The 22,277-nt window shown below is 42.3% G+C and overlaps 1 protein-coding gene across 1 annotated transcript in view; it reads right to left on the bottom strand.

Annotated features, from left to right (window-relative positions):
• The window catches only part of HTR1F (5-hydroxytryptamine receptor 1F), a 105,418-nt gene extending 89,420 nt beyond the window's left edge, over positions 1-15,998 (bottom strand). The window contains exon 1 of the mRNA XM_015626497.3: positions 15,837-15,998. The gene's annotated coding sequence lies outside the window, so the exon portion shown is untranslated. The remainder of the gene's footprint in view (positions 1-15,836) is intronic.
• Positions 15,999-22,277: the final 6,279 nt, after the last annotated feature.

Genomic DNA, 22,277 nt, shown 5'->3' with positions numbered 1-22,277 from the left:
TGGAATTCATTGTGCCTTGGCTGAGAGACATTAATGCTGTCCACAAAACATGGGAATGCAATGGTGATCTTCCTAATAATCCAGCAGTGTCATTTGGAGCCAAACCAGCACCTCCTGGGAGTCTTTTTTGTCAATGGACCTTGACTTCTCTTGCAGTGATGGAGTATCCAGGTGTTCCCTTCTTGGCTCCTGGCACTGTTGGGCGTTACCATCAGCTCTGGCACTGCTCTGGCAGCCTAGACTGAGCACAGAGCTGTTCCATTTGAGAAGGTCTTTACTAATATTCCTCAGGTTTGGACTAAGATGAGATCCCCAGGAAGGTGTGTAGCTCTGCAGCTGGAATGCTGTGGTGTTTAAAATGGGAATGTCACACAAGCACCTCATGGAAACAGGGAGCTTGCAGGTAAACTGAGGGCTCAGTGAAGGAAAGCTGCAGGAAAGTTAACTCAAAACAGAACTCCTTTCCGTGTCAGCAGACTCTGAAGTTAAAGTGATGTCATTTTCAAGCAAGTGTTCCATTTTGCCAAAAGTTTATACTTACTACTGTTACATACCCTTCTTAGCCTGCAGACATGAGGCATTTCTATTAAAAAGAAATTAAAAAGGGAATAAACCTGGGCATCTTTTACTTCCTCCACTACCTTCTGTCCATCCCTTCTCCCATCTTTAAATCCCATAGCCTTAATGCCCAAATTAGAGACCTTCCTCTCCCCACATATTCAGAGCCTAGAGCGTACATGTAGTTTGCAGAGCACTGAGTGGGCTTAATGTACCATCAGGCTGGAATGTGTTAGGAGCTAATTCTGGGATGCATGAGCACAGGAATTGTCATGGGAACACAGCCTATAATCAAGAAGGATAAAAATTCCAGTAGGAGACCAGGCTATGGGAGACTTCCATCATGCTGCTCAAAACAACCTTAAAGAGAGAATTATTTTGCAATTATTTCAAAGGAGACACCGTACCGTGGAAACCCTTGACAAAGCAAATTACCTGTAATTAATAAAAGAGGGAACTTTAAAAGAGTAATTTCTACTAGTTATGTCCAAAGACATAAACCTTCCCTTTTTCTAGACCCAGTAGTGAGAGACAAAAAAATAATTTGGGGAGTCAGTTTCCCTCTGAATGAAACTCAGCTAGTAAACATTGCGCAAAAATATATTTTCTCTTTTTTAAAAAAAAAAAAAAACCTGACAGAAAGGAAGGTTAGAATTAGCCTACCACATAGCCAGATGCTTCCTTTTAATCCAGTTTCCTTGGGAAATAACAGTTACAAGATTGTGCCATTGTCAGTGCCCATAAGCTCCTTTTGAACTCATTGCCCAGTTTCAACTATATTTACAGAGATCAAGAGTCCCTTTGCCTTTGATGAAAACAAGCAGATACAAGGCAAGCCCCTGTTAATGGAAAGGCCACAGCATGTGTTCAACATATTATTAGACATTAGAGGATCTGTCTGAGGGAACAGAAGGACTGAAAACTTTTGTAAGAACAAAAACTACAGCAAGCAAGCTTCAAAAGTGTTGCTGCTCAGATAACTTTTTGGGAGTTGCTGTACTAAGCTCTGTGATATAAGTACTTGTAATTGTTTTCTAATTCCAACCTGTGCAGGGCCTCCTGATAATTAAAGTGTCAGCGTTTCAGTGATGAAAAGCCACATTGAAAATCAATGTTCAGTTGCCATTGCTGCTTGCAGAGAAGAGGGAAAGGTCTTGTGAAGGTCTGCAGAACCAGCTGTGAAAGCCTTCTGTCAGCTTGGTGGGAGGGGAGAGCTGCAAGACCAAACCACCATTTGTGAATTCTCGTCCTTTAAACTTGTGTCTGGCTGTAGAGAAAATCAGAGGCATGCCTCTTGTGTGGAGGCCTCCAGAACTGCATGTCCTGCTTAAAACTTATTTGCAGGTGTTCTGATTGTTCCCATACCAAGAGAACAGACTGAGTAACCCTGGCTTGAAGCTGCAGGGAAGCTCCTCACAGGAAGATCTGTCGGTTCAAGCAATGCCCCATCCTTACAGAGCTCAAGTACTTTTTATTGTTCAATGTGCTTTTTATTTCCAGTTCTTTGTTAATCAGGGGAATGTTCCTCACCTTGCTTTATGAGTCAGGACAGTGAGATGCAGGGAGACTAGATGGTGACACCAAGGTCACACATTTTGGCAGAGGATGAAGTTAAACCCAAACCCTCTGAGCTGTGGGCCGGCAGTGACTCTGAGAGCTGTGGGAAGGGGCATCCTTAGGCTCTCTGCAGGGTGGAAAGCTCCTCCATGTGCTCTCTGCCCTTTTCCCTTCTCAAATCAGCTCTCAGATTCCTGCCTACAATTTCTGACTCTGCTTTGGCCTATCAGGTTTCCCAGAACTGACCATTGTGCCATCACTTTTGATTGAGTATAACCCAGTGTAAGACTGGGTATTACAAACCTGCTTACAAAAATGGCTTGCTGCCTTCCCTTACAACATTCATAAACCATGCCCAAAAATACACCAAAGTAGTTGCTAATAGCCTAGATTGATTCTGACTGCATAAAAGACAAGTAATTTCAAATTATGAAAATTAACTACTTACATAATTTGATTTATTCTGTTACAGTCTCTGTGAGGATTTAATCATGGTGCCTTATCCCCAGCTCTGCTGCTGCTGAACTGACAATATATCACAAGTGTGATTCAGAAAGGTCTAGCAAGAGTGCTGGGGTGGTATGAGGGAAAAACAGGTAGATGATATAGCAGAAGTTTCAGTCTCTGGTTTGCAATTATTCCAGCTTTTTCTCATCATCTGTGTTTATCCTATTGCATTTTGATTTAGAAGCTTCTTTAGGATCATGTTTAATATGTATATTAATATGTATATTTGCAATCTCGTTACAATTTTTATTGGAATTCCTGGCTCAGATTTGCTGGACTTTTGCAATCCATGAATGATTCCTCTGATTTGGAAATGACTTTTGTGTACCCACACAAGCAAGCACTGTCCCCAAGCCCATCCCAGCTTCTGCCTCTTGCTAAGGAAGATGCACCCTGCAGCCACTGGCAGATGCTGGCATGGAGCACATTCATAAGGCAAAGAGCATAAAGGGGTGGTGGTGTTGGTGTGTCTGTCTGAGAGGCAGCAAGTTCACAGCAGGAAAACCTGTTTAAATAAGGATTTAATTCTGTAATCAGACACAGAGACCCATGGCACAGTCTGTGCTACAGCCTCCTCCCTACCACAGAGAATCTAAATCTGAGAAACAGAGACTGCACTATATTTATAGAAATATTTCTATCTTCACAATTTATTTGTAAGGTATTTCCCTGATAGGGTAATACCTACTATCAGAGGTACCCTATTTTCCTCTGATAAGGACCTTTCTACCTCCCACTGGCCTCTGCAATCACTCAGCTAAAATGGGGTAAAAACCACACTCACACACACAAAAAACATTGTGACTTGAGCAAGGGGTACTTAGAAGTAACTTGGAACCTAAATTTGCAAACAAACCTGAGGGATAAGAGTAGCTAGCTGGATAACCTTCCGAAGGCAGAAACATCTTTTGAATCAGCTCTTTAGTTCCTTTAAGGCATTATCATCACTTTGATCTAAATTGAATTGACTCCAAGCCAGTTTATTGTAATGTATGAGCTGCTCCCCTGTAGATGCTGGAGATGAGGCTCTTGCCTGAGAGCTCAGAGTGACACAGCTCTCCCTCAAAGGCACCAAATGAGAGGTGAGAACAGATTCCTGTAGTTCCCTCCACTACAGAGACAGAAGAAAAAGTGATTCTCACTTTCAGGCTAGGTTTCAGAGGTAGCTGAGGATGCAAAGAAAGAAAGAAAGGTATTGTTTACCCCTTCTCTACCCTCAACCACAACTACCTTCTCTTCCCTGGCTGGAGATGTCTGTGTCTGAGAAGAACAGTTCTGCCCACAAGGCCCTCTCCACCCCTCCTGGATAGTTCCTTGTTGCAATTCAGATGTTTCTGAGCTGGCAATGACTGCAGGCAGGAAGAGTCTGAAGAAGGGAGTGGCAAAGTCTTCTTTACTGGAAGCAAGAGCAGTACTTCTTGATCCTTGATTGCTACAGCTCTTTAAAAGGCAGAACATCCAGCAATTGCATTTGACAGGTGTTGGGACAGAAGATTTGTAACAGGAAACATGAGGGGTATGATCTGTTCTCATTACCACAAAAAGAAGATTTTTGTTTCTGTCAGGACAAACAAGTCTTTTATTTCCTGTCTTCTTTTATTACTTCACCAATTTATTAAATTCTTTATTTTTATTTTCTTAATATCCCTGCAATGCCTTAACTTTTTAGGTCAGTGACTCATACCTACAGCTGCATAAGAGCAAACCTCTTCATATAAATGGCTTAATTTCCAGGCTGACCATGTAATTTTATCATTCTTCAAATGATCTATGCTTCTCTAGATTAAATGGATGAGTTTCCAGAAAGTAAATGTGTTTGGGCTCCACAGACAGAGCTTTATGTCAGGTTCCTGCCAAAGAAGTCTGCACAATATTGTCTCAATAAAAAATGAGAAAGTAAAAATCATTTAGTCACAGGTGTACTACACATTAAAATGCAGAAAAGGCATCATTAAATTATGCCATTGCATGAATAGTTCTCTCAATAACAGTTAAAAGAACAAACTAGTTGGTCACAAAAAAAACCCCAACAAAACAACATGCAGCTTTTATGAAAAGAATTGGCAGTAAAAAATTCAGAATTACAGTTCCATGTGAAATAAGTTCTGATGAATTGAAGCTGCTCCTGAAGTTACCAGTGGTCCTTCCTGTGTAAATGGTGCTTCATCCTATGTGTATTTCCAGCACATCTCTCTGTCTGCCTACCTTTAACTTAGGCTCTACACTGTTGCATTGAATTTCAATCCAGATTTCTGTGCCACTTCCACCGAGGTACCTCCCAGAGGAAGGTACCTCTTCACATCTTCACTTCTTTATCAGAGAAATGAAGGTACATGGACTGTTCCCTTCTTCCTTGGTTACATTCCTCTTTGGTACATGGAAATCAGATTTCAGCAGACTGATGCCTTCAGGTCAGAAAAACGTTTGCTTTGTCATCTTTCTGCATTTGATTCCATTTTAATTCTATATTTGCTCAGATAAATTCTGGCCAAACCTGTATTTCCAGTATCTCATAAAGAGCTTTTTCTTGTGACTTTTCCAATGGAGCAGAGATGAGCAATTTCTAACAAAGCCTTTGAGTGTTGGGAGCTGATTGGGTGTGTTGCAATGGCCCTGGGAACAGCAGAGGGTCACCAGTTTATACTCACTACAGTGAGTATAATAATACAGCCAAGAATTCAGCAGCATCATTGCTGTGTTATCTGGGGGGATGAGGGGCAAACTCCCTGACCTCCTATGCCATCCACAGGCAGGGGCCTGCCTCTCCCTCTGAATCAATAAAATGTCACATTTCCAACCTCACAAACTGCAGTGGGATGGACATTCAGTAAAACCCAGGTGATACTGCAGTAGTGGAGACCACATGAGTCTTTAAAGAGAGAGAAGCATCTCTGTGGGTCTACAGTGGAAAGCATTTTCTAAATGAATCAGGACCCACCCTCCTCTTTCTCCATCCTTGCCTCAGGATATGTCCAAATCAAGCTGACCCAACACATTCCTGCAAGTGGATGCAACACAGACCTGAGTTTCTGGTGGGTTGTTTTTTCCATTTATCTTGTGTTGCATCCACCAGCCTTCACAGATAGGTGTCAACAAAGAAGAATTTAATGGGATTTTCTGCAAACACATATTGAAAGGGAATGAGGAGTTTGCAAAAAATGTGTTCCTCTCTTCATATGGACATAAATCCCTCAATTTACTTTCTATACTCTTTGATTCCAGCAGAGGTCAGCTCTGCCTGTGCTGGAGATGGATAAAGCAGTTCAAAGTGTGGGTGCCTGCACACCTTGCAACACAAAGCTCTGCTTTTCCCACTGCCCCTCACAGCACTAACTTAAACCCATTTCAGGCCCTTCTCTTAAATGGAGATAAAAGGGCTTTGAACCAGAGCATCTCTGTCTTCAGGACTGCCATAAAAGCTGGTTAGAGAGCTCCTCTTGCTGCTGCTCTGTGGCTCCAAGCCTGTTTGAGAACAGCCTGTAATGAGCAGAAGGAGCAGGAGACTCTGACAGTGGTCCTTGGTGAGGTTAAAACTGTTGCATGATGAAAAACCCCCAAAGAGCAAGAATTTATCTCTGGACTGTGCTTTCCAGTTACTGAGCTATTACAGAAACAGAAATACTGCCATCCTGTTGCAACTATCTTCCTTTACTGCTGTACCAGGATTGTTAAAAAACCCCAAATCTCTGTGCCCAATAATCCTTGGTTAAGGTTTGTTCTGGCATAAAATTCAGTGTATCTGCAAATAATTTCACTTCTTTAAATGGCATAATTTTGGTGGACATATGGTCCACTAAAATTATTTCCTCTATCAGTTACAGTGGTTCTTTAGCTCTTCAGAGCACAAGACAATAAACATTTTGAAGCTGAAGGCAGAATGTGTTGTCAAAAACTCTCTAGTTTAACCATTCAAGCCTGAAAATGTCCAAGACACGTTTTTATCCTCTCTTCTTTTTTAGAGATTAAATTATTGCTACATTGAGAATTTTTGTTAATTGTCATTAATGATTGACGCACTTTACAGACTTTTGAAGCTAGAAATTAATGACTGCTTTTCTGAAATTAGATGTCATGCTTTCGAGGGAAAATGTAACCAGTGATGTGTGCCATTGAAACAGAAGCTGCTTCTGAAGCATAATAGCTAAAGAACCTCAAAGAATCTCACTGTAAATCTAATGTCTGGTTTACCTAAATAATACTTTTCACGCTTTTTTGGTACCTTTCCAAATTTAGCTTCTTAAGACTAAAAACCAGATAAGTTTCAGTGCATCTAAGCACCCCTTTTCTTTGTTCTGTTTGGGAGATTTTGTAGATTAAAATGACTGAAATGACAAAACATGGTTTGCTTATTTCTTATGTATTGCAGTATATAACAGGAAATGAGTGCCATTAGTCTAACAAACTACCAAGAGAGCCAATAAATAATTTCAGCACCAGATCAAGGAGAAGGCTAATGAGGAAGAGACTTGTTAGCTAAGAATTGAGAGAAGAAACATAAGCCCACTAGAAAGAGACAATTGAGGCACCTTCATAGTGAACTTACACTCTGTTTGTAGTTGTGCTGCCCAGCTCCAGCCTTTAGGAGTGTCAGATGAATGTTAGGCAAAGCAAGGAAAGCTATTTTTCATTTTAGTGCTTGCTCCTCCTGATGGCATTATCTGTTATAGGTCAAGCAGCTACAGCTGACAGCTTCATAGGTCATCTTAAAAACAAGATCTACACCCAGCACTCTTGCTGCTGATTAGAGATCACACATCTAAGTGCAGATGACACTCCAGGCTTTTGGGTGACTACAGTGGATTTGGAATTCCAGTGTGAATAGCACATTGTGTCCCAATACCGTATACACCCACAGCCCAGGCTGTTGTTCACGAGGGACTGTGGAACTGCCTCACAGAAGCCTCACAAATCACGTTCTGGAGAAGTGACAGCATTTGTAAGGCTCCTGTTCTTTGTTGTTATGAAGGGATCTGGATGGCACAGCACTTACAGGTGCTGGCTGCCACTACAGTCACGAGCAGACTCCACACTTAATGCCCTCTTGACCTGTCTTTCTTTGGCAGCTGGATCCAAATATAGGTATTTTGTAGGTCAGATTTGTCTTTTACAGAGAGTTCAAAGCATCACTGAATTTTGTGCCAAAAACTAATGGATGCATCCTGTGCTGCTCATCTTGCTGTTTCATTTTGTCATCTTTCCAGTGGTAGCTGCCTTGCCCTGGGCTGAGGAGAGCCTGATCTGCTTTTCCCAAGGAGAAATCTTAGGGTGTCTCCAGGCCATTGACAAAATCTGAAATGCAAACAAAAAACTTAATCCTGAATCACAAATCTCTGAAACAAACAGGAAAAATGTCTCTCTTGCTGAGAGTTCCCAGCTCCTTAGCTGAAGTGGGGCTGGTGCCCACAATATTCCTATTAACTCCATCTAGAGCAGGGTGAACAAGCAGCAGTGCCCACACTGTGTGGCCTGTAACACAGGGCCATGTGGCTGAAAGACATCATCACTGTTTTTTAGAGATTTTATGTTCAAAAGACCTAAATTGACATGAGAGCTCAATCAGTGGATTGGTAGTTTGATAGCCTGTTATCAAAGGGGGGATAAATTGCACATCCTTGGACACGACACAAAGGTTTGTGAGCCCTTGAGAGCAGAAGATCTGCTGGAAGTGTGCTGGAAAACACTGTGCAGTACAGAAAGACCCCAGTCTGGATATGGTCCTGGCTACTGTGCTTATCTGAAATGGTCTCCTCAACAAATCACCTCTAAATCCACATATGGCTTTTGTCTTGAAAGGAACGGATTGGTTTTCTGCATAACAGGGTCCAAACGAACTCAAACCGAGACAGTTTTGATGATCAGGAGACAGGGACTTAACAGCAAATCAGAGAAGTGACAGTGTAGACATAGATCCTTAGTATTAATAGAAAATGGTTGTTTATTCTGGATATAAACATCCTAAAATATTAATTAAAAAAAAACAACCAAGCCAAAACCCCATAATCACACAAGGCTTTGGTCTAAATGAAAAGAAACACATTTTGCCTTTTAGAAAACAGCAGGGGCTCTTTTTTGCCACTGGCAACTGTCAATCTTCAGGTAATTTCCTAATGAGACCTGCAGTACAGTCTTTGAGAGGAGTGAGACTTGACTGGAAGAAAAAAAATTAAAAGTCTTCAGTAAAAGGCAGAGTGAGAAGGAGTTTGATTTATGACCATAATGTAAAAATTCTTTGTGCGGAAGAGATGGTAATGATGCCATTATGTTGGGCAAGCCCAATACAGAAGATTGTTTATGCAGATACAAGTGTTAGGACAGAATGGAAGTCATTTCCCTAGGAAAGAAATCAGCAGCCTAAAATGCATCTTTCACAGAGACCAAAATGCTATTAGACTTCTAAAGTTTGACTTTCCTGTTTTCTTGAGAGGATAATTGTATTATTTGCTTGTTTTCTCTGGTACATTTGAATTTTTTTTCTGTATCACTAAATAATGTCTGTCATTTTTTGCTCCTGGTTGCTCCCTGGGGTGGCCCCTGGTTCATTCCCCCACAATTCTGGGGCTGTCACTGGTCCCATTATGGGCACCTGGCTCTGCCTGCCTGTGCTGGGCTGTGGCCCCTCTGTCAGGAGTGCCTGTGCTGGGGCCACCTGGGCTCCCAGCATGTCCCCCTTGCAGAGCAGCCCTGCTCTCTCTGTTTCCCACGTGCCCAGGATGTGGAGGGCCATGTAGCAGTTATTCAAAAAGGATTCACCAGAGACATCATCAGAACATGAATCAGCTCTGTGATATTGCTGGGGTGTCACCTCTGCCTGGCCACTCATTTCCACTGTTAAATTTGCACTCTTGGCTGTTCCTGCCCGAGAGCATCCCTGATACTGGTTCTATGCAGCTGCATTTTTTATGAGTCTTTAATTCTAACTCAGTTGTTCCATCCATTTGCATTCCTCCCCAACCTTTCATCACCTGCACGCTTACCAACCTTACAGGTTATTCCCTCAGCTCAACTGTTAATGAATAATTAAACACTAATTTTTATTAAACTATTAATTAAAACATTTCAGGGCACCCAGGAGAGTCTCCTGAACAATCACAAGTGGTGTAAGGTTTATAACTTGACAACAGTTGTTATAATGAGCCATTTTTGATAAAATTTCCAGACAATGGTACATACTCATAATATTTTTACCCAGCACACATTTATTGCTTTGTGTCTGTGGCCCTGTAAAAAGCTTGTGCTGTATTTACCAGGATTTATTATAACACAAATTAGAGGAAGATACTCTGATAACTGACTTGGCTGCATCTCTGAGTAACACTGATGAGGTCCAAGTTAGCCTACATCCTTTAGTGGCTGAGTTACCAATAAACCATGGCCTAAAATCTCTCTCAGGGATCATATTTTGATCACAGATCTCCCTGTTTCAGTTGTCTCTGCTGGTTTCAGAGCACCCCCTTCTCGTCAGTGACTCAGTGAGCCACAGTCATCACAGTGAGGGGGCAAACTTGTACTCCGTGGGCTCCACCACTGCCTACTGCAGTGGCTTCTCCAAGCCAGGCTGATCTTTTATAATCTAGCACAAAGCTAAGGATAAGAAAATGAGTATTGATAGCTGCTTCCCCCCCTACCCCCATTAAATTTAGATATAATCTTAGGCTTAATACAAATAAACTGGATGGATTTAATGCTATCAAATCAACAGTGCTAGGTAAAAAAAAAAAAAAAAAAATAATGTGTTTCTTTCCTCCTAGAGGAAGGATTGCTTTTATACAGTGAAAGATCCAATTAGGGCCCAAATGTATGCATCTAGAGACTAACTAATGTGGTTATAATACAAATAAATCATCTGCACTTAAAATTGGAAAATGCTTGTTTTGATGTATTACAGCCACCCTCCAGTAAGTGTCATGCACAGTGGCTTCTGGATTCAGGCAGAAACAAGAGCCCAAAGGATTATTGCTGCCCACACAGGAAGTTTTCCAGGCAGGGCAGTGTCAGTGCTGCCACGTGAGTGCAATCAGCAGCAATCCAACAAGTCAAACCCCAGGAAACTCAAACAGCGGAGGATGAGGACGTGTGGTCTGCCTGAAACCTAATTGCTGTGAGGCACGAAAAGCAGCAGGACTGGGAGGACAGAAGATGTAAGGTGATGCTGAAGTCATGTTCTGCTGCTGGCCATAAGAGTGATTCACTGAACAGCGTGTCCTCTGTCAGAGGGAGGGACGATAAGCAAGGACATTTGGCATTCCAGTCCATGAAAAGACCATGGGCCAACTGTCCTGCTCACTCAGCTGCTGCAGGAAACAACTACAGACAGCTCTAAGAGGAAAGGAAAGGAATGAAACTTGACTAAAATGAACTTATATTTCCACTGTGAAAAAGGGGGAAGGGGATGCTGACTTCTGTCATTTTGCCTGTAATTGTTATTGCAGACATGACTATGTTACAGGTACAGTAATTTAATACTCTCAAATTCTCTTTTGAAGGTCAAAGTGTTCTAACATCGTCATATTTTTGATTGTGACTTATAGCAGCAGAGTTTGGAAGTTCTCTTCAAGTCAGGAGAAGCTGCCAAATGAAACCACACTTCAATAGGTACAAAGTACCCTTTGGCAGAATTCCATCAAATTACAATCCCCTCTCATTACTGCACAAGCATTTCTGGGAGAGGTAGCCAGTTCTAACCCTTCTCACTCTGGTCAAAAGTCTATGTACTGGATCTACGTACTGTGATTCCTGGTTTGCATTTCTGCTTTCCTTTCCTCTTTCTCCAGTAGGTCCTTGTCCCAATGTTGCCTCACAATTCACCACAACTCTTGTTCATTCACATGAATTTTGTATTGGCCTCCATGGAACTGTTCTGTGTGTTTGTGCACATATGTAAGCACAGACACCTACGTATGCAAGTAGGCAGCTAAATCACCTTGGCCCCACTCTGCACCTCACAGACAGCTCAGCAGCAGGATTGTCACTCTGCAATTCAATATTCCCTGTGGCAGGGAATGACTTTTTAACAGTTAGGCACTTGGGGCATAACTGCTGTGTCTGTGCATGGGCCAGATGACTGGCTGATTATTTTTGGATGTTTTCACCATCAAACCATTCTATTTTCCACAATCAACACAAATCCAGCTCAGTCAAAGCCTGAAAAGGCAACACTGCCATTTAACATAGTGGAGTAATGATTTATTACAAAATAGAATGAATCCAGGCACAAGATTCTAGGAACAAATAAGAAAAAAAAAAAAAAACCAAACCAAACAAAAAAAACCCAGAAAAACCCCACAAAAACTTAGGCAGCCATTTTTTCACTTTGATAATCCTTGTCTTAAATCTGGGGATGCTTGCCACTCAAAACTTCCAAAGCTCATTTTGTATTTTGACAAGAAACAATACTTAAACAGAGTCAACAAGGCTACTTTTCTCATGTACTGATAGAGCTTTACCAATCCTCCCATTTTTCAGAGGAGCCAGTGATGTGGGAGCCCTTAGGTTGGACTTTTCGTAGTGCTGAGCTGATGCTTCATGGCAGAGCAAGCCTATTTAAAAGTAGCCATCCTGCTTTTAATTTTGGGCTTTTCACCTCTCCCCTACATCAAACCTGCAAACACACACACACAGGGATGCACAGCTGTAGGAGGAAAACCCAGTTTCATAACTCTTCCATTTCCAAGCAAACTTCCCAAATTACCATGTGACACACTCCTACTGCAGGCAAGGCAAACTAAAAAGTGTTTAGTCAATTCTTAGGATGTCTAGGTCTGCATATTTCACTGTAGTCCCATGTGCTTTCCTTCCTCCAATAACTGCAGAACTGAGGACCTAAAGAGAATGTGGAGGAAATAACCTCCAATTCCATTCTCTTACTCCAGCATTAATATTTAAGATGAACCACTAAGAAAATAACACTTGAAATTCAATATATATAACATACATTTTCTGAAATGTGCCCTGGTTTTAATTAAAATGTGAATTGTATAGGCAGAAGGACTTGTTCCTCTGCCAGGAGCAAATCTCAAACCATGGACATCAAATGCCCATGGAAAAAATACTTTGTTTTTTTCATGCATTGAAACTTCCCCAACTTTATTACATTTGGAAACATAATGTCATAGCAGAGGGCAACATTATGTCTGACATATATAATTAGTTTACAAAAAAATACAACCAGGGGACACATTTTTGATAGAACCACTTTTTTTTGTTGTTGTTTTTCACCACAATAGTTGCAGGATAATGGATCACATTGATCCTTTTTGCTAAATGACAAAGAAAATGAGCATTTATATAAAAATGCCATAACAGTTGAAGCTGGAATTAAGGAAACCTGTAACCTTTGCTTGTGCTCATAAATTACCCTGCAGATGAGAATGTGATATTAAAAAAAGGAGGAAGGCATCCAACACCAAGAGATGCAGCCCATCAAATACTGAAATGCTTTATGTACATGTGTACCCAATGTTAATCACCTCAGATCCTATAGTACAAATTGCCTCCAGCAGCTTCTAAAGTTATAGCACAGGTTAAATGGACACCCACAGATAGAGATTAGTCATTTAAAAGACAAAGGTATAAAAACTGATTTCAATTTCAGCTAAAGCTGTCTTAAAGTCAGTTTTTCATGCATTTTGAACTTGTGCCTTTTTTCCCTCGTTTCTGGGTGGGGGGTTAATAGCAGGGCAGAACACTGAATCTGGCAGCATATAAAGCTTTTTTCCAGTAAATACCTTAGAGAAAATTGGGGCAAAAAGGTGTTATTCTTTCAGATCAAATAAATTCAACTGTCTCTTTTAACAGCTGTGCATCAGTAAGTCATTAAAAATATCTGAATTTTAATCACTCCTGCTCTCTCAAACACTAGAAAAGTGGTATGTCACCCTCAGATGTGGAATTAGCACAAAATGATGTGAGCACCTGAGAGATGTCCTGTAACCCCAGCTCAAGGGGACTCTCAGTACTCAGAAGTCGGATTCTACATGCAGTGGGTGCCTCCTGCCTGAGTGTATTCTGCCAGCCCTTTCATTTGCTGCTTGGATGGAAAGATCAGGCAATTTGGAGCTCTCAGAGAAGGAAGAAAGAGGAAGCATGCAAGGAAACTTGCTTATTTGCAGGTTCCACTGAGGGCAGTGAAAGCTGTAGAGTCCCAAACTTCTGGGAATAATAATAATAATTACAATGAAACTCCAAAACAATTAAGGCTTGATTAATCTCCTCTTAAAAAAGGCAGACTTTTAGGTAAGTCAGAAATCAAATTTTAGATATTATATTAGCTTTTCACAATGGCTTGCAGCTGATGACCTTTCCCCCTCCTTTAACCTTCCAAGTGCTTCAGTCTCCACAATCAAAAAGAAGAAACTTCCAGATATTTATGACAAGCTTGGTGGAAATCTGGACTTTGCAGAAATCTCACCAAAGAGAAAAGTTGTGAATGGTAATTGTGAAGAGGCTGGGGTACCAGTTTATTCACAGTACCTTAAAACAACCTGAGGCAGAGGCTGTAACTTTCCAAGTGTTCAGAAAATAATAATCCTTGGAGTTACTAATGCTCTGAGCAGTGCTGCTGACCAATCACTTAACCCCTTGAAGTCCTATGTGTAGGAGAAAAAAATGACTCCTAATTCCATATTCCTGTTTCATACAACACTGCAAGAAGTGAAGCGTGCAGCATCAGCACACAGCAGTTTGTATGATCATAAGCAAAAATAATTTTTTAGCCCCTAAGCAAAGTACTTGTCTCTTGGGTCAACAGATCCTAGAATTTAGCAGACCAAATTAACCAGCAAATGCACGTTTTATCCCATTTTTAACACTAACAAGATAAATGATGGATGAAAATGCATTTTTCAAAGATTAATTTAAATACAGATGAAAATTCAGCAGGCAGCAGCTCAGAGCAGAAGCTGTGCCAAGTGCACGTGAGGTCCTGCCTCTCTTCTTTGACTACTGAGACTCAGTTCCAAGGTAAAGTCTGTAAAATACATGCCCAACAGCAAATATTGTAAATCCCTCCTCCTTTTTCCTTTCTCCTGCATTTTTTGTAGTCATTGTGGCTCAAAACCTCAGCTCACAAGTCCTGAACTTGGACAGTATCAGGTGTGTGCCTGGGCAGGTGAATATGCCCATGCATGTATAGGCAGGGAGATCAATACATGATTGACTTCTCAGAAAGGAAAGAAACAAAATCAATGAAGAGCAACAGAGTCTGCCCTGAGCTAAGTTTTTCCCAAGTCAGACTTGGAAGTTTAGCTCGTGTTTTACAGCAAAGTTCAGGTCAGTAATTTTTACCAACTATGCAACTGATGCTCTCATTTTCTCTTATTTGATGAGAATAAACCAGTCTTTTCTCCCATTATACATTGATTTTTTTTTTTTAAACTAACATCTCAATTTTATTTTCCTCAGGTAAATATCTGCTGGATAAATATGCCAAGAAGAATATCTTATAGTAGCAAACATAAGTATCTGTGGTATTATAATACCTAACAAACCAAAGATGTATAATTTCCTAAAGTTGGTTTTCATAATTTGCAGAAAGCCTGGGGTTGCCCAGTCTCATAAAGTATCCAGCCAATACAGGGACTATATAAAATTAATATCCTCTCAAACAAAAGCCCTCTGGATTATGAAGCTGTACAAATTGTGTGACCTGTACAAACAAGAGCATGCTTCTATCCCTGAAAAGGCAACTGACTAATTACAGGGCTAAGAAACACTACTCGATTTGGTTTAGATGATCTCTTGGCAGAATCCACAAGTTGAATTAGGATGAAAACAGAAGACAATTCACTTGTTAACATCATAAACTAAAGAGATTCAAAGCCTAGTTAGAATCTCAGCATACAAAATCCATCAGCCTACAGGACTGTATGTGTGTAGCATGCACACATCTTTGCTGTATTATGGCCAAAATTAAAGGAAAGCAAATTCGAGGATGCTGCCACAGGAAATCTCATCTACGTTCAGGTTGGTAAAGCAAGTAAAAGCATTCACAAGGTTGGTATGAACTAGGAACGTTTTCATTCCTCAGTTCAACTTTAGGAAAAAGCAGAAACGGAGTCCTCCTCTGTTCCAAACCCCAATATTTCAAGTTTTCCGGCAGCACAAGATCAGATAACTAACAAAAACCAAAGGATGACGAAATGAAGCCAGATAAATAATGAATATCTACATATATAAGCACACAGCAAGCAAGATAATGAAAAGTTAGCTAGATTTACCGTTTTAATTATCCAAGTGGGTGGTTTGTTTGGGTTTGGTTTTTTTTTGGGGGGGTGGGGGAAAACGTCGGGAGCTGTTTTCACGAGGATTCGTCCATACGCATCCGCACCGCGGCAGGCGCCGGTCCCGGAGAGCCAAGCGTTCCCCTCCGCAGCCGGCGCTGCCCCCGCCAAAAATGAAACGCTGAGAAGGCGGGGAGGAGAGGGGAGGGGAGGAGAGGGGAGGGACGGGGGAGCGGCAGCCGGCGGGGAAAACTCCGGTGCCGCCCCGAGCGCTCCCTGCCCGGCGCCGCGGCCGCGGCGGCTCCGCGCTCCCCGCAACCTGCGGGAGCGGCGGGGCGGGCGGGGCCGGGGGCGAGCCGGCGGGATGGCCGGCGGGATGGCCGGCGGGATGGCCGGCGGGATGGCCGGCTGGATGGCCGGCTGGATGCCCGGCGGGATGTCCGGCTGGATTCCCGGCGGGATATCCGGCTGGATGCCCGGCGAGATGTCCGGGGGGATGCCCGGCGGGATGTCCGGGGGGATGCCCGGTGGGATGTCCGGGGGGATGCCCGGTGGGATGCCCGGCGGGATGCCCGGCGGGATGCAGGGATGCGCCCACCTGCAGCAGCCACGGTGCGATGCTGACCGCGGACCCTGCGCTTGTGCCGCCTCCGCGGCTCCAGGGCTGGGAGGGGCCACACGAGTCCTCCGGAGTGGGGAGCGGGCTGGTGTATCCTAAATTGGGTGGAAAGGCTGATGCCTGAGTCGGGGATGAAGGGGAAGGTCTGTTTCAAGCACCCGACTCGTGTGGGATTTGGGATCTTCACAAGTGCGTGCCCGTGGGTGATGCTGTTAACCTCCTCCGAAGAGTTACGGCCGGGCTGTGGGGAAGGGGTGCCAGGGTGCGGGTAAAGTGGCGCAGAGCATTTGCTCAGATCTTCCGCAGAGAAACAGCGCAGCTGTCAGAGCCGTGTATTTGGACCAGCAGACCCTGAAGTGGGTGATACCTTGCCGAGGAGCTCAGACACGCCCGGGAGCTGTGACCTGCTGTCCCCGGGCTGAGCCCCAGCTCTTCAGCACCCGGCAACACTCGCACACCTCCTCCTTCTCCCTCCCTCCCTCTTCTCGGCACTCAGCCCTGGGACTCAGACTCAACATCTCCCAGCCCGTCATCTGAGGGGGCCGAGTGCCACACACACAACCTGTTTGCAGGCACTGCTTTGAGCTCTCTTTGCATGCTGATAGCAGTTCCCTGCCACGGTGCACATTTTACCTTGGTGCCAAGTAACCCAGAGTGCTGCTCATGCCCTTTCCTTTAGCTCATGATGTTTATTGTTTGCTTGGACCTCTATTTATGTGAGCTTTTGTTTCTGAAGCAACCCCAAAATGTGTTTCAGTGAAACCAGCCCCTACATCCCTTCACAAATATTTATTCCACTAATATTTGTAAGAGTTGAAAGTACTAGAAGGTAATTTCTAATTTTGTTTATTAAGAAAGGCAAAGCCTTTAAAGACAGAAGTTCTAACAGCTACCTTCATCACACAGCCACGCTGTAGCTTCATCAGTCTAATTAGATGCAGTTTCTCCGGGTCATTTGGTGCCTGCTGGGTGCTGAACTTGCTGCTTAGGACCTGTCTTCTGCAGGCTTTTTAAGCTCCAGTTTTATATGGACTGAACACTGTTTTTTATTTTGCAGGTTTTGGCACTAGTGAATACAATCTCCTCTCTCAGCTACATGCATCACTGGCTATTGTTTGAATTAATGTATTATACCACAAGTGACCTTAGAAATGGCAAAAATAATAGCAAAACATTCCTGCTCTGTCCATTGCTCCTGACCAGTAAGAGCCAACTGTTTATGATTAATCTCTGCACTGTAATCTGCATTTGATGTCAGATTGATGCCCCTACACTCAACCAAGCAGGAATGTGAAAGTGCCTCTCTAGAACTGACAATTTAGTATATTATTTTTATGCTGTGTCTGTAAACCTTTAAAATATATTTTCTCCTAGGGAGAACTGCCTGAGTGACATTGGTGGTGGCAGAAACTCTCTAGTAATTCCCAAAACAGTATGAAAGGGCATTGGATGTCACAGTGAGAGCAAGTAGTCTCTCCATCTCCTTCAAATATCTCCTTAGGACCTCTTGCTTCCCGTGGTGTTTGCTAAGAGTTTGCTCGTTGTTATTTTGTGTGCTGTTTTGGTTTCAAGCTGTGGCTCATCCTCAGATCGTGCCCTGCTCAGTGCAGTGACATCTTGCTCAGCTGCTGTGCCTCACAGAAATAGATTTGATGGTAGCAAGGGGCTTTTCTGTTTTGATCATATCAGGTGGCAATTTCAAGCTTATTTTTCTGAGCAATGACAATTTTTTGTCATTGTCTTTTACACAGGAATGGTCATGCTGGGGCAGGCAGAAATTCTTTCTGAGTCCATTGTTTTCTCCCTGAGGAGGGCTGGCAGTGGGTACCTAGGAAAAGAGTACAAGATCTGAGCAAATACAGGGAGATCCTTGTCCTGGAACATCCTCTTATCTGGCTGAAGCTTAGGCAATGCAGGTTTGAAACACTGCCTATGCCTTTCTACCTGCCCACCTTGAGGGATCTTTTTTTAAAGAGTGTCTACAGGTAGTTTTTGAACACATTTCTGCTTTTGGTATCTGCTCTGTGACTCCAGCAAGGCATTCTACAGCACACATAGCCATGGGGCTTATGGAAAAGTATTTCTGGATTGTTTTAAACTTCTTTCAAGGTAATGTGTCAAACTGAAAGTCAAGAATTGGTAGGAAAGTTTTACTTAGCTTAAGTGGTATTTGTGTTAGTTTGGATAAAGTTATTTAGTCCCCTGCATGAAATTTAAAAGAAAAAAAAAACTAGAAAAGGGTAATTGAAGTGCAAACAGCTTCGTGCAGGGTTTATTTGGAAAAGAATGTCCTGACATCCTATGTACTTGCATCTCAAGCTTTTTGAGACAATCTTTTTGCCCTGAATTTGTGTGACACCTGCTGTATTAAAGTCTTGATCCTGGACTCAGGCTCTAAGACACTATGAAAATAAAATGATACTAGTGGATTTTTTGAATGGTAAATAAAAAAAAATTAAAAAATGATGTGGTGGCTGGTCTCTGAGCTGATGTGTGAAGCTGGTGCTGGAGAAGAGCAGGGCAGGAAACCCTCAGTTTAACACCTTGTTTGAAATTCCACTATCCAGCTGTGAAGTCCAGGTTGCTTTCCTCCTTCTCTTTTTCTTTCTCAAACTTTGCCTCATATGGTTATGGAGTGAAAGAAAGACTGTAGCTTGTTTGTAAGCCACCATCATTTGTAAACTGTCCTCCCTTCCTGCCGGTGTAGACTTGATACATCTAAAATTTTTGGTGGTTTCCATCACATTTAAATTCCCCTTGTGCAATAAATCAGGTGGGTAATTTGTATTTCCTCTACAGATCCCTGTGCAGGCTCTCTTCCTTTCTGGGATGTTTCTTTCTTGGAATGTTGAGAAGATTTAGTTGTTTCATCCTTCTTCATCCTTTCCCATTCACTTACATGGATCAGATTGCTGAAGTTTGCTTGCAGATGCCTTTCCTCTTTTGGGTTATAACTGCAGGTCAGAGGTTAATCAGACTGGGATGCTGGAGTTTTTCCCCTCCTGTTCTTCCTCCTTACCTCTCATATTACTTCACCTCTGCTGGTATCAGCTGTGACAGAGGGACAAAGGAAAGTTTTAGTGATGTTTTTACAGTTGTGACACCACTGTGCCCTCCATCAGATCCCCCCTGTGTGCATTTGCTTTCTGGGGAGCGGAGAAGAGCCCCTGAACACATTTGTGTGGATATAACCAAAGACACCAAACAGAAGATAAAACAGCTTGAACTGATGTAAGAAATTAATGTGGCAGATACTGCTGTCAGAAAAATTTCCTCCCACTGGGTTTATGAAAGGCAAGTATAAAAGTTGCTGTTTAGTCTCTAGGGCCACACTGTCTTGTGCAAGCAGCTCCTCCTTGGCAGTGGCATTTATTAGGGCAATAACTCAGCATTGCAGGGGATGCGCATCCTTTTTTGATTTTTACTGCTGTGCTCTTAGGAGAGATCTAACTGACCATTCCCCCCTGCTTTTAAATCCCTCTACTCCTTTGCTTTCCTTTCTGAGCATATCTATCTGTCTGTTGTGCATATCCTGACTATCTCATGTGGGGTTAAGGGAGACTGAATCAGTGTTACACAGAAGGAAAGAGCTGGCTGAACAGTATTTGGCATCAGAGACATTTTTCATAGCTGCTGCTGAGTCCCAGGATGACCCAGAGCCTGATCCCTCTCAGTTCTTGCCTTTCCTACTTCACCATAAATAACTGCACATTTGGGATAAACTATGCCATGCAGATGCCAGGTTAGCTTCAGTTAGATGACAGGGGTTATGATGTTATTATTTACATGATGATGTCTAGAGAGGTGAGAGTTGACTCTGCACAGCCATCATGTGCTGTGGTGTGCCCTTAACGAGGGTCAGAGGAGCAGGTCAGGGGAGCAGGGACAGACCATCTGCAGTTTGCAATATCAGGTGATCAGCATCTCTCAAAATCAGACCATTTGTCTGCATCCTTTAATTAAAACACTCTTAGTTCACTTAAAGGCTGATTATTAAGCGAGAATGAGGATTGCTGCTTAGTAAAGCAGATGATCATTTTTGCTTAATGAAATATGTGTGTCTCATTGCTATCTAGATAAAGAGGGAAAAAACCTGAAGATGTTTGTTCCCTTTAAATAATATTTACACTCCATGTATTCAAACTTGCTCTCATCACAGAAAGCAAGGCACCAAGCTCAAGGGTGCCCTCCAGCACATTTAGCAGGGGCTCTGGGATAGGGTGCTGTGTTACTCTTCAAAGAAAACTGCAGAAGCTAAGGCTGCCTCTTGGAAAAAAGAAAATGCCACACCTATTATGTCAGATGGTGAGAAAGGAGACACTCAGCACCTGGCCACTGAAGAAAAAGACTGGAATTTTAAAAAGCATGAATGTTGCCTCCCAATGGACAGGACAAGCAGAATGCAGTGAGAAATCACTCAGAAGAAAAGCACGGGCCTTGCTGTTACCAGAAAAATTCATTGGAGTTTTCAGGATGTGGAAACTGGATATGACACACAGCTGAGAGGGAGGACAAGGATGCTTATATCCTAATTTATTATGTCAGCAAGAGCTTTATTGCCTCTTTCTTAGATTTAGTAACTTCCATTCCAGTTGTCCACTGGGAACTTGGTGGCTTTCTTCACACCAGCATATACCAGAGTATATTCATGTACTGGGAAGAACTATAGAAGCTGTTAAAATCACTGTACTTTCCTTCTTCTTGCAAAAGTGAGGATGTCCTCCATATTTCATGTATTTCTAAGATCAGATTCTATACAATAGAAAGATAATTATTTATCCAAAGTAATAACTGCCTAAGAGGTAGGTGGATATGAAATCCCTGAGTTGACATGGTGGTGTTTGGTCAAAGTTTGGACTCAATGACCTTGGAGGTATTTTCCAACCATAATAATTCTGATTTTATGATATCTTTTTTTAATTATAACAAAGAACATAGGAAAATTTTAGATGAGAGCCACTAGAAATCTTGATCAGTTTTCACTGCTCAATTACTGGCTAACTACATTTAACAGATGACTTATTCAGACAGATTGTTGTCTCTGGGAATGCATGTTTTTATCTTCTGAAAGTTGTATTTTCCACTTGGCTGGGTGCTGCTGTTCTGTCAGCTGCTGTGATGGCGTTTGCACACACCCTCACACACCCAGACTCACAGAGCCTGGTATCAGGGCAACATCCAACTGGAAAAGGAGGAGTCTGACCAGCAAAAGGGAAAATTGCTAATTACAGGGCAAAGTGGTGTACAATATCGTGATAGCTACAGCAGTAGTGCCCTTACAGCACATCATTAAACCCATTAAAGTTTTATGATTTGATGAAGAGGTAAAAGAACCCAACAAACCCAAACACATTCTGATGTTACAACTCTCCTTCCCTTTGGATAGTTTAGAAGCATTTCTGTCTAGAAAACCCAGAACTTCATTCCCTCCAATAAGCTACCAGAAAAATTTTGATAAGAGGTATTCTGGTCTCTGCCCAAGGGTGCTGACCAGTTAGTTACTGGGCTGATTTAGCTCTGATTCAGAATTTACTGAAGATTTACTGAAGTCTGTGGGGCTCAGTCTCAATTCTCAGTTTCACTGAGAATGAGAGTCTGTCATATTCAAGGTAGTTTTAAAACGAATAAGAACTTGCTGAGGGGAATAGCTGCCTCCACCTGATGTAAAAAAAACAGGTCTAACAATGCAAATGTTAAGAGTACTTAGATCTGTTTTCTTCAGTAAAGAAAAAGTCATCTATATCAGTCATCAGGAATGACAAAGGAGGTTTCTACATAACCTTATTCAAAATGAACCTAGGATCTATGCTAGGAAAAGG

The sequence above is a fragment of the Parus major genome, chromosome 1, assembly GCF_001522545.3.
Source record: "Parus major isolate Abel chromosome 1, Parus_major1.1, whole genome shotgun sequence".
NCBI classification, from domain to species: domain Eukaryota; kingdom Metazoa; phylum Chordata; class Aves; order Passeriformes; family Paridae; genus Parus; species Parus major.
The sequence above is the reverse complement of the archived record's forward strand: the minus strand, read 5'-3'. Positions and strand labels throughout refer to the sequence as shown.